Raw genomic sequence first — 11,104 nt, forward strand, 5'->3', positions numbered from 1 at the left:
ATGGACAAAATATGGAAAATTGGCTAACCAGAGAGTGGCTAGCATTGAAAAAAATCAGTATGATCTGTCACTGCTGCTGATGCAGTCATGTTAATAGAAAATGACTGAGAGGAATAGAAAAAAAAACTGTTATGTCATCGAGTATCTAGAGGCCATGTGATTGTTGGAGCATGTGCTTTAGTGTTGAGACACTAAGAATGAGGTTGAGACTTCAATGAAAGGAAGATATTTCAAAGAATAAAGGTAAGAACCGATTTTAACGAAAGTTAAAAGATGTAAGATAACCAAAATCTGATGAAATACGATAAATGAGTCTTCTAATAAATAGCATTAAGAGTGTGATGATATGGGCTGGAGAGATGCCTCAGCCTTCAAAGGCTAGGCTCACAATCACAATATACGTAATGACAGAAGAGGTAATGTCTTAGTTGATGGAATTCTGACTTCAACTTTAAGTAAAAGTGAAGTGTAAGGATTTTACTAAGTCCAGTTAATCTTACAAACTTAAACGTTTGGAGTTGGGGTTGAAAACATAACAAGCTACACCTTATATCTGGGGGCAGATAAGTGGCAGGTTGAGGTCCCTTTGCTCTTCATGTGTTGTAACAAAAGATACAGTTATTATTAATAAATTGCTTAGACATTCTCATACTTTTCTTTTCTGTAAATTTATTTATTTACTCTAGTCATTGCCTCCCTCTCAGTCCCCTCTGCCACAGATGCTCATCCAGTTCCTCTTTCTCCTTGCCTCTGAGAGGATATTCCTACCCACCAGGCCTCCCTCTTCCCTAGAACCTCAAGTCCCTTGAGAATTAAGCTCATCTTCTCCCCCATGAGGCCTGACCAGGCAGAATTTTTGTGCCAGGAGCCTCGGATGGCCTGTGCATGCTCCTGGTTGGTGGCTTGGTCTCTGAGAACTCCCTGGAGTCTGGGTTAGTTGAGACTACTGGTATTTGTATGGGGTTGCTCTCCTCTTCACCTTCTTTAATCCTTCCACTAATGCAACCCTAGGGGACCCCAACTTCAGTTCAATGGTTGGGCATAAGTATCTGCTTCTTTCTCAGTCAGCTGCTGGTAGGGCCTCTCAGAGGACAGCCATGCCCAGCTCCCATCTGTAGGAACATCATGGCATCTGTAATAGTGTCTTTCCTTGGTGCCCTCCCATGAGATAGATCCCAAGTTGGGCTGGTCTTTGGACCACCTTTCATATTTTATGGTTGGTCAATACACACTCATTAGATCGCCATGCACATCCGAATCATCAGGAATTAAGCACTGATAATGTTATATTATATAAGATATGGCATAAAATATTTAAGAATGAAATATTTTATTATCCTGACAAGTGCTTTGCCATTAGGTGTAATAATATTAATTTTGCTTTGAGGTCTCTTTGTCCTTATAAGGTTAACATTGTCAATAGCTGAAAGATAAAAAAATCCAAAAATTTATTCCATGCCTTCCAAGCTTTAAAGAAAATTATCAAAGTTGTCTGAATTAATTTTACTTTATCGTAGGAGATACATTCTAATAAAATCTGTTTGTCACTTTGCTCCAATAAGTCTCCAGGAGATCACTCTTAGTCATCAGCACCAAGAAGACTTGTGAACTTGTTAAAGATATATTCTCTTATTCAGACCTACTGAATCAGGGAACTGAGGAAGAAGATCAAGACATCTACAATTAAACCAGTCGACCCTTCTGACCAACTACACTTTGAGAAGTAAAGATCTCCTCGTGCATCCTCATGGAATGAATAGACCACATTAATAGCTGAAATCTCTTTTTGTGTGTGTGAGCAGGATTTGCATACATTGCACGTGGTAGTAATAGCAGGTTTCCACTTGTAATTTTAAATCTTAACTTCAGTAAATTTCTGTGAAAACATTATCTGGAAAATGGTCTCTCAGTTTTTAAAGATCTAGTATGAATAAATATATTAGATCTCAAAAAATGTATCCAACTAGGGGTCAGGTCTTAAAGAATCACAAGTTGAGTCCATCTTTTGCAGCTCTGACTTGCTTTTCTCATTCTTTGACCTCTATTTTCAAGTTATTTTCTCTTTCAAGCCTCCAATGGCTTAGATCTGTTTCTAAGTTGCTTTCTGCTTCCAGTAAAGGTGTATTCAAGGCTGCAGTTTATTTCAGCAACAAGCCTTAGGAAATCTTAGCAAAGAAAGGTCATGGCATCATTACTGACTATCAGATATTGGTGTGCTGATAAGAAAGTTTAGGCACTAACTTGATAAGCACTGATATTACTGGCAAACACTCTTCAGCAGATAGCTGGGGACAAATTTATTCTGTGAAATAACTTCACTGAAATAATGTTTGAAAGGTTCTGACCTGAACGACCAATTTTTTTTAAAGCAACACTGCGCCTGGGAAAGGGCAAACCAAAAATGCAAGTTTAATGAATGAATTTATGAGGAAACTCAAGAATCAGTCCAATTACCTTCTGAGGCAAAAAGGCTTACATATGATATCACATGATAGTAGGTTGCTATGGAGAAATAGTCAATATTTTGGATAGAGAGCAAGTTTAATTAATTATTGTTAAACATAATTAATTTAATATAGTTTAATAATCAGTGATAAATTTTATTTTTGATGACAATAAACAACAGTTTTAGCAAATATATATTTTACAGATGCAGGTTTTGAATACTTTATTGATTTTGAGAATGTTATATCTGGGAGATCCATTTTTTAAACTTATTTTCTATTAATCATTTTACTTGTTTACATTTCAAAAGATATTCCCCTTCCCTGTTATCCCTTCACAGGTACCCCCAATCCCATCCGCCCTCTACCCCTTCCCTTTGCCTCTATGAGGGTGCTTCACACACACACACACACACACACACACACACACACACACACACACACACACACACACACACACACACACACACACACACACACACACACACACACACACACACACACACTCTTGTCTCACCTCTCTAGCATTCCCCTCTGCTGGGGCATCAAGCCTTCACAGGATCAAGATCCTCCCTTCCCACTGAAGGCAGATAAGGCCATCCTCTGCTACATGTGTGTCTGGAGCCATGGATCCCTGCATGTATACTCTTTGGTTGATGGTTTAGTCCCTGGGAACTCTGGATAGTCTAAATATTTGATATTATTCATACTATGTGGTTGTAATCACCTTTAGCTCCTTCAGTCCTTTCCCTAGCTCTTCCATTAGGGTCCCTTGGCTCAATCTGATGGTTGGCTGTGAATATCTGGATCTGTATTGGTCAGGTGCTGTTAGAACTTCTCAGGGAACAGACATACCAGGCTCCTGTCAGAAGTGCTTCTTGGCATCAGCAATAATCTAGGGGTTTGGTGTCTGCATATGGGATGGATTCTTGGTGGGGTGGTCTCTGGATGGTCTTTCCTCTGGTCTCTGTTCCACTTTTTGTCACTGTCTTTCCTTTGGACAGGAACATTTTTGCGTTAAAAATTTTGGGATATGTGGATGGCACCATCCCTCAACTCAGTGTCATGCTTGGAGGTGGTCTCTACAGGTTATAACTCCCCTTTGTTGACTATTTTACCTAAAATCATCTCCAATGGGTCCTGGTAACCTTTCTCTTCCCTGGTGTCTTGACCTTTCTAGTGGATAACCCCAGTTCCACATCCCCTATGCTAAATATTTCTATTCAATTTCCTGATCCTCTGTATTTCTCTCTTCTCCCTTCAAATACCTGATTCTGCCTATAACCCCTAAAAGAAATAGAAGCAGTCATTAAAAGTTGCCCAACCAAAAAATGCTCAGGGCCAGATGGTTTCAGTGCACAATTCTATTATACCTTCAAATAAGACCTAACTACCAATACTTCTCAAATTATTTCACAAAACAGAAACAGGGGGAACAATACCCAATTTGTTTTATGAAGCCACAGTTAAGTTGATACCTCAACCACACAACAACCCACTAAAGAAAATGTACTTCAGACCAACTTCCCTTATGAATAACTATTCATTTCTTATAAGTCTTGTATTGGAATTTATCTATGTGGGACAAAAAGTTTTTCTTACATTAATTAAAATAATGTTAACGTGCAAATAACTAATAAGATATATGTGCCTCTTCATAATGATTTTCATATCTGCATTCCTTTTTAATTATTGGAGAATGAAAATAAAATAAAACAATGGTGTGCCCAAGAATCTGTTTTCTCAGGCTTAAGAGGTGCTCTAGCAGTTACTAGAACTTGCTGCTCTTCCAGAGGACCCTGTTTTATTCTTAGTGCTTGCATGGTGGGTCTAGTAGTTCACAAGTATCTTTACCTCTAGTTCAAGTAATTGGATGCTGTCTATGGCTTCTTTGGTCCCCTGCATACACATAATACACATATACTCGTAAACCTATATTTAAAAAAATACACAATTTAAAAAAAAAGACACAGTCTTCTAATCCAGCTTTGGGTTTTTTTCTAAAAAAAAAAACTTATAGTAATAATTTTGTAGAAAAATACTTCTTGAAATTAAAGAATAAGCTTTTGTTCTCTCTCTGAGAGGTTACAATATCTGCATGTTACAAGTTAAGAAATGTGTCATTCCTCCACATAGCAAAGCTTGTAATGAAGTACTATATGAATTCTGGATTCTGACTATTTGCAGATACTAACCATGGGTGTAGGAACATATGTAAGATATTTTCCACCATGTCATTTGTTTACCACTACTTTTCAAATTCAAATGAATTAATGTATTTAAAATTACAATAGCTACAGAAAGTATATTTCTTCACAGTATTTTCATGTAGAAAGCAAAGTTCCATAAGAAAAGAAGCCTAGGAGTGGGAAGTTGGCTTAGTAAATAAAGCTCATCCCACCCAGCCATGAGGATGTAAGTTTAAATCTCCAGAACCCACATAAAGTTGAGCACAGTAGAAAATATTACAAGTGTTCCTACTGCGAAAGAAGAAGCAGAGAAAGAAAAATCTCTTAGGTTCATGAACCAGTGAGCATGGCGTTCACAGTAACCACCATCAAATTATGTCATCACAAAGAAGGTAAAAGGTGAGGAAAAACACCTAAGTGTTATATACCTGCCCGAAGACACACATACTTTCATTCATATACATGAATATGGTCATATACACATCACATACATGCATGGTATACTCATACAGAAAGAAAATGATCCATGGCATAATGCAGTCAGTATAATTAATCACCTATGATTTCGTAATACATAAAAAATAAAGTTTCCATTTTGATCCCAAATAATTTTTTATTGAAAGATATTCCAACATATTAATTCTTTCATAATCTATATCAAATTTTTTGCTTCCAAAAGCTAGTCTTCTCTAAACATCTAATTTTTAAAATAACTGCTAAGATCTATCATATAAACCAGATATACTACTCCTGGGCATATTCCCAAAGATACTTGTTCATCTGTGTTTAATACTGGGAACAATTTTCATGCCTTTCAAACAACGTGTGAATAAAAAGATGTAGTATATTAACCCAATGGAATATTAGTAAGCAATAGAGAAAAATAAAATTATAAAATGTGTAAAGTGAATGAATAGAATGAAAAAGTGGATGCAGAGGCTCCTTTCAAAGCTGTAGCCTAACTGTAGTATCTATTCCCCAATAGGGCTGTCTTGTCTGGCCTCAGTGGGAAAGGATGTGTGTAATCATTCAGAGTCTTGATGTACCAGGATTCAGGGATACCCAGGGGAGGGGCACACTCTCAGAGGAGAAGGGAAGAGAGGGTGGATGGAATGACACTGGGAGGCAGGAAATGGGAGGGACAGCTTTAGGATGTAAATAAATAAACAACAACAACAAAAGAAAAAGTGTATGGTATGTTTACTCACTGTATCCATAGGTATCAGAGAAGTAACAAAGGAACAAGTTGGGTATTTCAAGGGAGAGTGGTTAGAATGTAGGTTGCATAAAGCTGGAAAGTGACATAATGATACAGAGAGGCACAATGAGAATACAGTATAGAGAAGTGGGCATGTGGAGGAATAACTATCAATAAATATTATTGAAGATGCCACATGGAAACCTGCAATAATAGAAGCTTCATAAAAGACATGCATATATATATATTATATATATATATTATATGCATAAATGCCTCTTCCATACAATACAGGCTATCTCATAAAAAACCCACTGTCAAATATGCCTTGCTTCTTTAGGTGCTGTTGATCATTGAAGTCCCACGGACCCTCAAAAACTGACAGCTACTTGCTATTATGCTATTTATGCACTTATTTAACAATGTTTAGAGAAATTATATATTTGATACAAAACATAAAGAAGTCAAGCTGAACTGACTGACCTGAAAGCTTTATTACTAATGGGTAGTTTTATAGTGCTAGGAGTTTCTCTTTCCCTACAAAGAAATAAAAATATTTCACAATCTTACCCAGTTGTGACCCTGCAAGTTAAAATAATGATTGCATTGGAAAACTATGTCCACTGGTTCAATAGTGTTATGAATATTTTTGCAATACTCAATCATTTCTTTATTAGATTTAGAGCTTGCTCCAGAAGACAAAAATCGTATCTGATACTCTTTTCTGGGCTAAAGTGACCTCGGCTGGCTAGGTCATTAGGCATTAAGAAAAAAACTACCTCTCTATTCTGGTCAAAGGAAATAGTATTAAACTGTCCTACATTCTTTTATTATTATTATTATTATTATTATTATTATTATTATTATTATAACTAAAAATTTCTAGACAATATATTCTCATCATGGTTCTCTCCTAACTCCCTCAGTTCTTGACCCCATGCAAGTCAACACTTTCTTTTTTCTGCTTTAGAAAACAGGGCAACCAAAAGCAATCTGTGGATTCAATGCAATCCCCATCAAAAGATCAACTCAATTCTTTTTTTTTATTAACCCGTATTTCTTTTTACATTTGAGTGTTATTCCCTTTCCTGGTTTCTGGGCCAACATCCCCCTAACCTCCTCCTTCTTTATAGGGTGTTCCCTCCCATTCTCCCCCCCATTGCGCCCTCCCCCAACAATCACGTTCACTGGGGTTCAGTCTTAGCAGGACCAAGGGCTTCCCCTTCCACTGGTGATCTTACTAGGATATTCATTGCTACCTATGAGGTCAGAGTCCAGGGTCAGTCCATGTATAGTCTTTAGGTAGTGGCTTAGTCCCTGGAAGTCTGGTTGCTTGGCATTGTTGTTCATATGGGGTCTTGAGCCCTTCAAGCTCTTCAGTTCTTTCTCTGACTCTTCAATAGGGTCCTATTCTCAGTTCAGTGGTTTGCTGCTGGCATTCTCTGCATTTGCTGTATTCTGGCTGTGTCTCTCAGGAGAGATCTACATCCGGCTCTGTCGGCCTGCACTTCTTTTGCTTCATCTATCTTGTCTAATTGGGTGGCTGTATATATATTGGCCACATGTGGGGCAGGCTCTAATGTGTGTGCCTTCTGTCTCTGTTTTAATCTTTGCCTCTCTATTCCCTGCCAAGGGTATTCTTCTTCCCCTTTTAAAGAAGGAGTGAAGCATTCAAATTTTGATCATCTGTCTTGAGTTTCATGTGTTCTAGGCATCTAGGGTAATTCAAGCATTTGGGCTAATAGCCACTTATCAATGAGTGCATACCAGGTGTGTTTTTCTGTGATTGGGTTACCTCACTCCGGATGATATTTTCCAGTTCCAACCATTTGCCTATGAATTTCATAAAGGCATTGTTTTTGATAGCTGAGTAATATTCCATTGTGTAGATGTACCACATTTTCTGTATCCATTCCTCTGTTGAAGGGCATCTGGGTTCTTTCCAGCTTCTGGCTATCATAAATAAGGCTGCTATGAACATAGTGGAGCACGTGTCTTTTTTATATGTTGGGGCATCTTTTGGGTATATGCCCAAGAGAGGTATAGCTGGATCCTCAGGCAGTTTAATATCCAATTTTCTGAGGAACCTCCAGACTGATTTCCAGAATGGTTGTACCAGTCTGCAATCCACCAACAATGGAGGAGTGTTCCTTTCTCCACATCCTCGCCAGCATTTGCTGTCACCTGAGTTTTTGATCTTAGCCATTCTCACTGGTGTGAGGTGAAATCTCAGGGTTGTTTTGATTTGAATTTCCCTTATGACTAAAGATTCAACTCAATTCTTAATACAATTAGAAAGAATAATTTATAAATTCATTTGGAAAAGCAAAAAAAAACCAAAAAACAAAAAACAAAAAACCCAGAATCATGAAAACTATTCTCAACAATAAAAGAACTTCTGGGGAAATCACCATCCCTGACCTCAAGCTGTATGACAGAGCAATTGTGATAAACATTGCATGGTATTGGTACAAAGACAGTCAGGTTGATCAGTGGAGTAGAATTGAAGACCCAGAAATGAACCCATACACCTATGATCATTTGATCATTGACAAAGGAGGAAAAACCATCCAGTGGAAAAAAGATAGCATTTTCAACAAATGGTGCTGGTTCAACTGGAAGTCAGCATGTAGAAGAGTGCAAATGGATCCATTATTTTTGCTTTGTACAAAGCTCAAGTCCAAGTGGACCAAAGACCTCCACATTAAACTAGATACACTGAAACTTAATAGAAGAGAAAGTGGGCAAGAGTCTCAAACACATGGGCACAGGGGAAGTTTTCCTGAACAGAACACCAGTGGCTTATGCTCTAAGACCAAGAATGGAAAAATAGAACCTCATAAAATTGCAAAGCTTCTGTAAGGCAAAGGACACAGTCAATAGGACAAAATGGCAACCAACTCATTGGAAAAAGATGGTTACCAAACTTACATTTGATAGAGTGCTAATATAAAAATATACAAAGAACTTAAGAAGTTAGACTCCAGAGAAGCAAATAACCCTATTAAAAATGGGTTACAGAGCTAAACAAAGAATTTTCAACTGAGGAATACCAAATGGCTGAGAAGCACCTAAAATAATGTTCAATATCATTTGTCATCAGAAAAATGCAAATCAAAACAACCCTGAGATACCACCCCACACCAGTCAGAATGGCTAAGATAAAAAACTGAGATGACAGTAGATGCTGGCGAGGATGTGGAGAAAGAGGAACACTCCTCCACTGTTGGTGGGATTGCAAGCTGGTACAAGCACTCTGGAAATCAGTCTGGCAGTTTCTCAGAAAATTGTACCTAGTACTACCTGAGGACCCAGCTATATCATTCCTAAGAATACACTCAAAAGATGCTCCAACATATAACAAGAACACATGCTCCATTATGTTCATAGCAGTCTTATTTTATAATACCCAGAAGCTGGAAAGAACCCAGATATCCAGCAACAGAGTAATGAATACAGAAAATGTGGGACATTTACACAATGGCGTACTACTCAGCTCTTAAAAACAATGACTATGTGAAATTCTTAGGCAAATGGATGGAACTGGAAAATATCACCCTGAGTGAGGTAACCCAATCACACAACCGAAAATAAAAACACACATGGAATGCACTCACCGATACGTGGACATTTGCCTCAATGCTTTAATACCTAAGAAAAAAAATTCCCAGATCATATGAAGCTCAAGAAGAAGGAAGACCAAAATGTGGATGCTTCATTCTTTCTTAGAAGGGAGAACAAAATACTCACTTACAGGAGGAAATACAGGGACAAAGAGTAAAGCAGGGACTAAAGAAAAGGTCATGTAGAGACCGTCCCACCTGGGGATCCATCCCATATGCAGCCATCAAACACAGTCTCTATTGCTGATGCCAATAAGTGTTTGCTGGTTGGAGCCAGATATGGGTGTCTCCTGAGAGGCTCTGCAAGAGCCCTACTGATACAGATGAGGATGCGTTCAGCTAAAGACTACATTCTCTAACTCAGTGGAGGAGTTACAGAAAAGACTAAAGGAGCTGAAGGGGTTTGCAACACCATAGAAAGAGCAATAGTATCAACCAACCAGACCCCACCAGAGCTTCCAGGGACTAAACCATCAACCATTGGGTACACATGGAGGGATGCATGACTCCAGACACATATAGAGCAGAGGATGGCACTGTCCAGCATCAATAGGATGAAAAGCCCATGGTCCTGTGAAGGCTTGTTTCCTAATGTAGGGGAATGTCAGGACATTGAGGTAGGATTGGGTGGGTGTGCGTGGGAGCTTCCTCATAGAAGTAGGGGGAGGGGAAGAGGGTAAAGGATGGGGGTGGGTAAGGGGATAACATTTGAAATGTAAATAAAATAGCCAAGAAAAATAAAATTATTTTAAAAATGGGCAAACAAAATATCAAACAAACCAGAATAAAAAACAAAGCAAATCACAAAACCAAAAAACAAAAAAAAAACCAAAGAAAAGAAAACACACACACACACACACACACACACACACACACGCCACAAAATATACAAATTTGATCAATAAGACAAAAATGTTCAAACAAAATAGAGACAAAATGTCTATACAATTTAAAACTATGTATTTGTGCATCTCTTGAACTTCATCAAAGAAGTCTCTGTTTTCTTTTTATGGTAGATTGTGATTAATCCAGAGACCAACAGTGAACCAATGGAGAATAAGAGACTATAAACTGCATTTCACACTAGCTGTGATTTACAAGACTTCAAGCCACTCAAAATACCAACATAGACATTGGGGGTGGGGTCATGAATTTTTATATTTAGTTGAGAACCTTTTGGCACATTAGACAACATAGTATGGATTCCCTTTGAAATCATATTTGACAACAATTTGAAGTAGTCAAATACTACTGTGAAAATTCAATGTAGTGAAAACTATGATTAAATTTAAATTAAATTTTGTGGGAGCATAAATGTATACTCAAGGTAAGTTTGCCTAGGAATAATTGTGTGATTATATTAATTTTTCACAAAAACAAAATTTTAACATGTACAATTAATTTGAAACCTAATTTACTGATAGATTTTGAGTAATCCAATCATTAGTTGCTCATTATTATCAGTCTATCAATTTAGAACTTCAAGGTTCAGAAATCCTTCCTTGATCACGTAATTATAGCAGTTTATTTCTGGTTACCATCAACATCACTCTCTGAATCACTAAGCTAAGGGATATTTATATGATTTTGATCATATTTGGCCAACAGAATTGCAATCACTTCCAGGACAGTGTTTGGTTTTAGATTTTT

Source organism: Rattus rattus, chromosome 5, assembly GCF_011064425.1.
Source record: "Rattus rattus isolate New Zealand chromosome 5, Rrattus_CSIRO_v1, whole genome shotgun sequence".
NCBI lineage: Eukaryota > Metazoa > Chordata > Mammalia > Rodentia > Muridae > Rattus > Rattus rattus.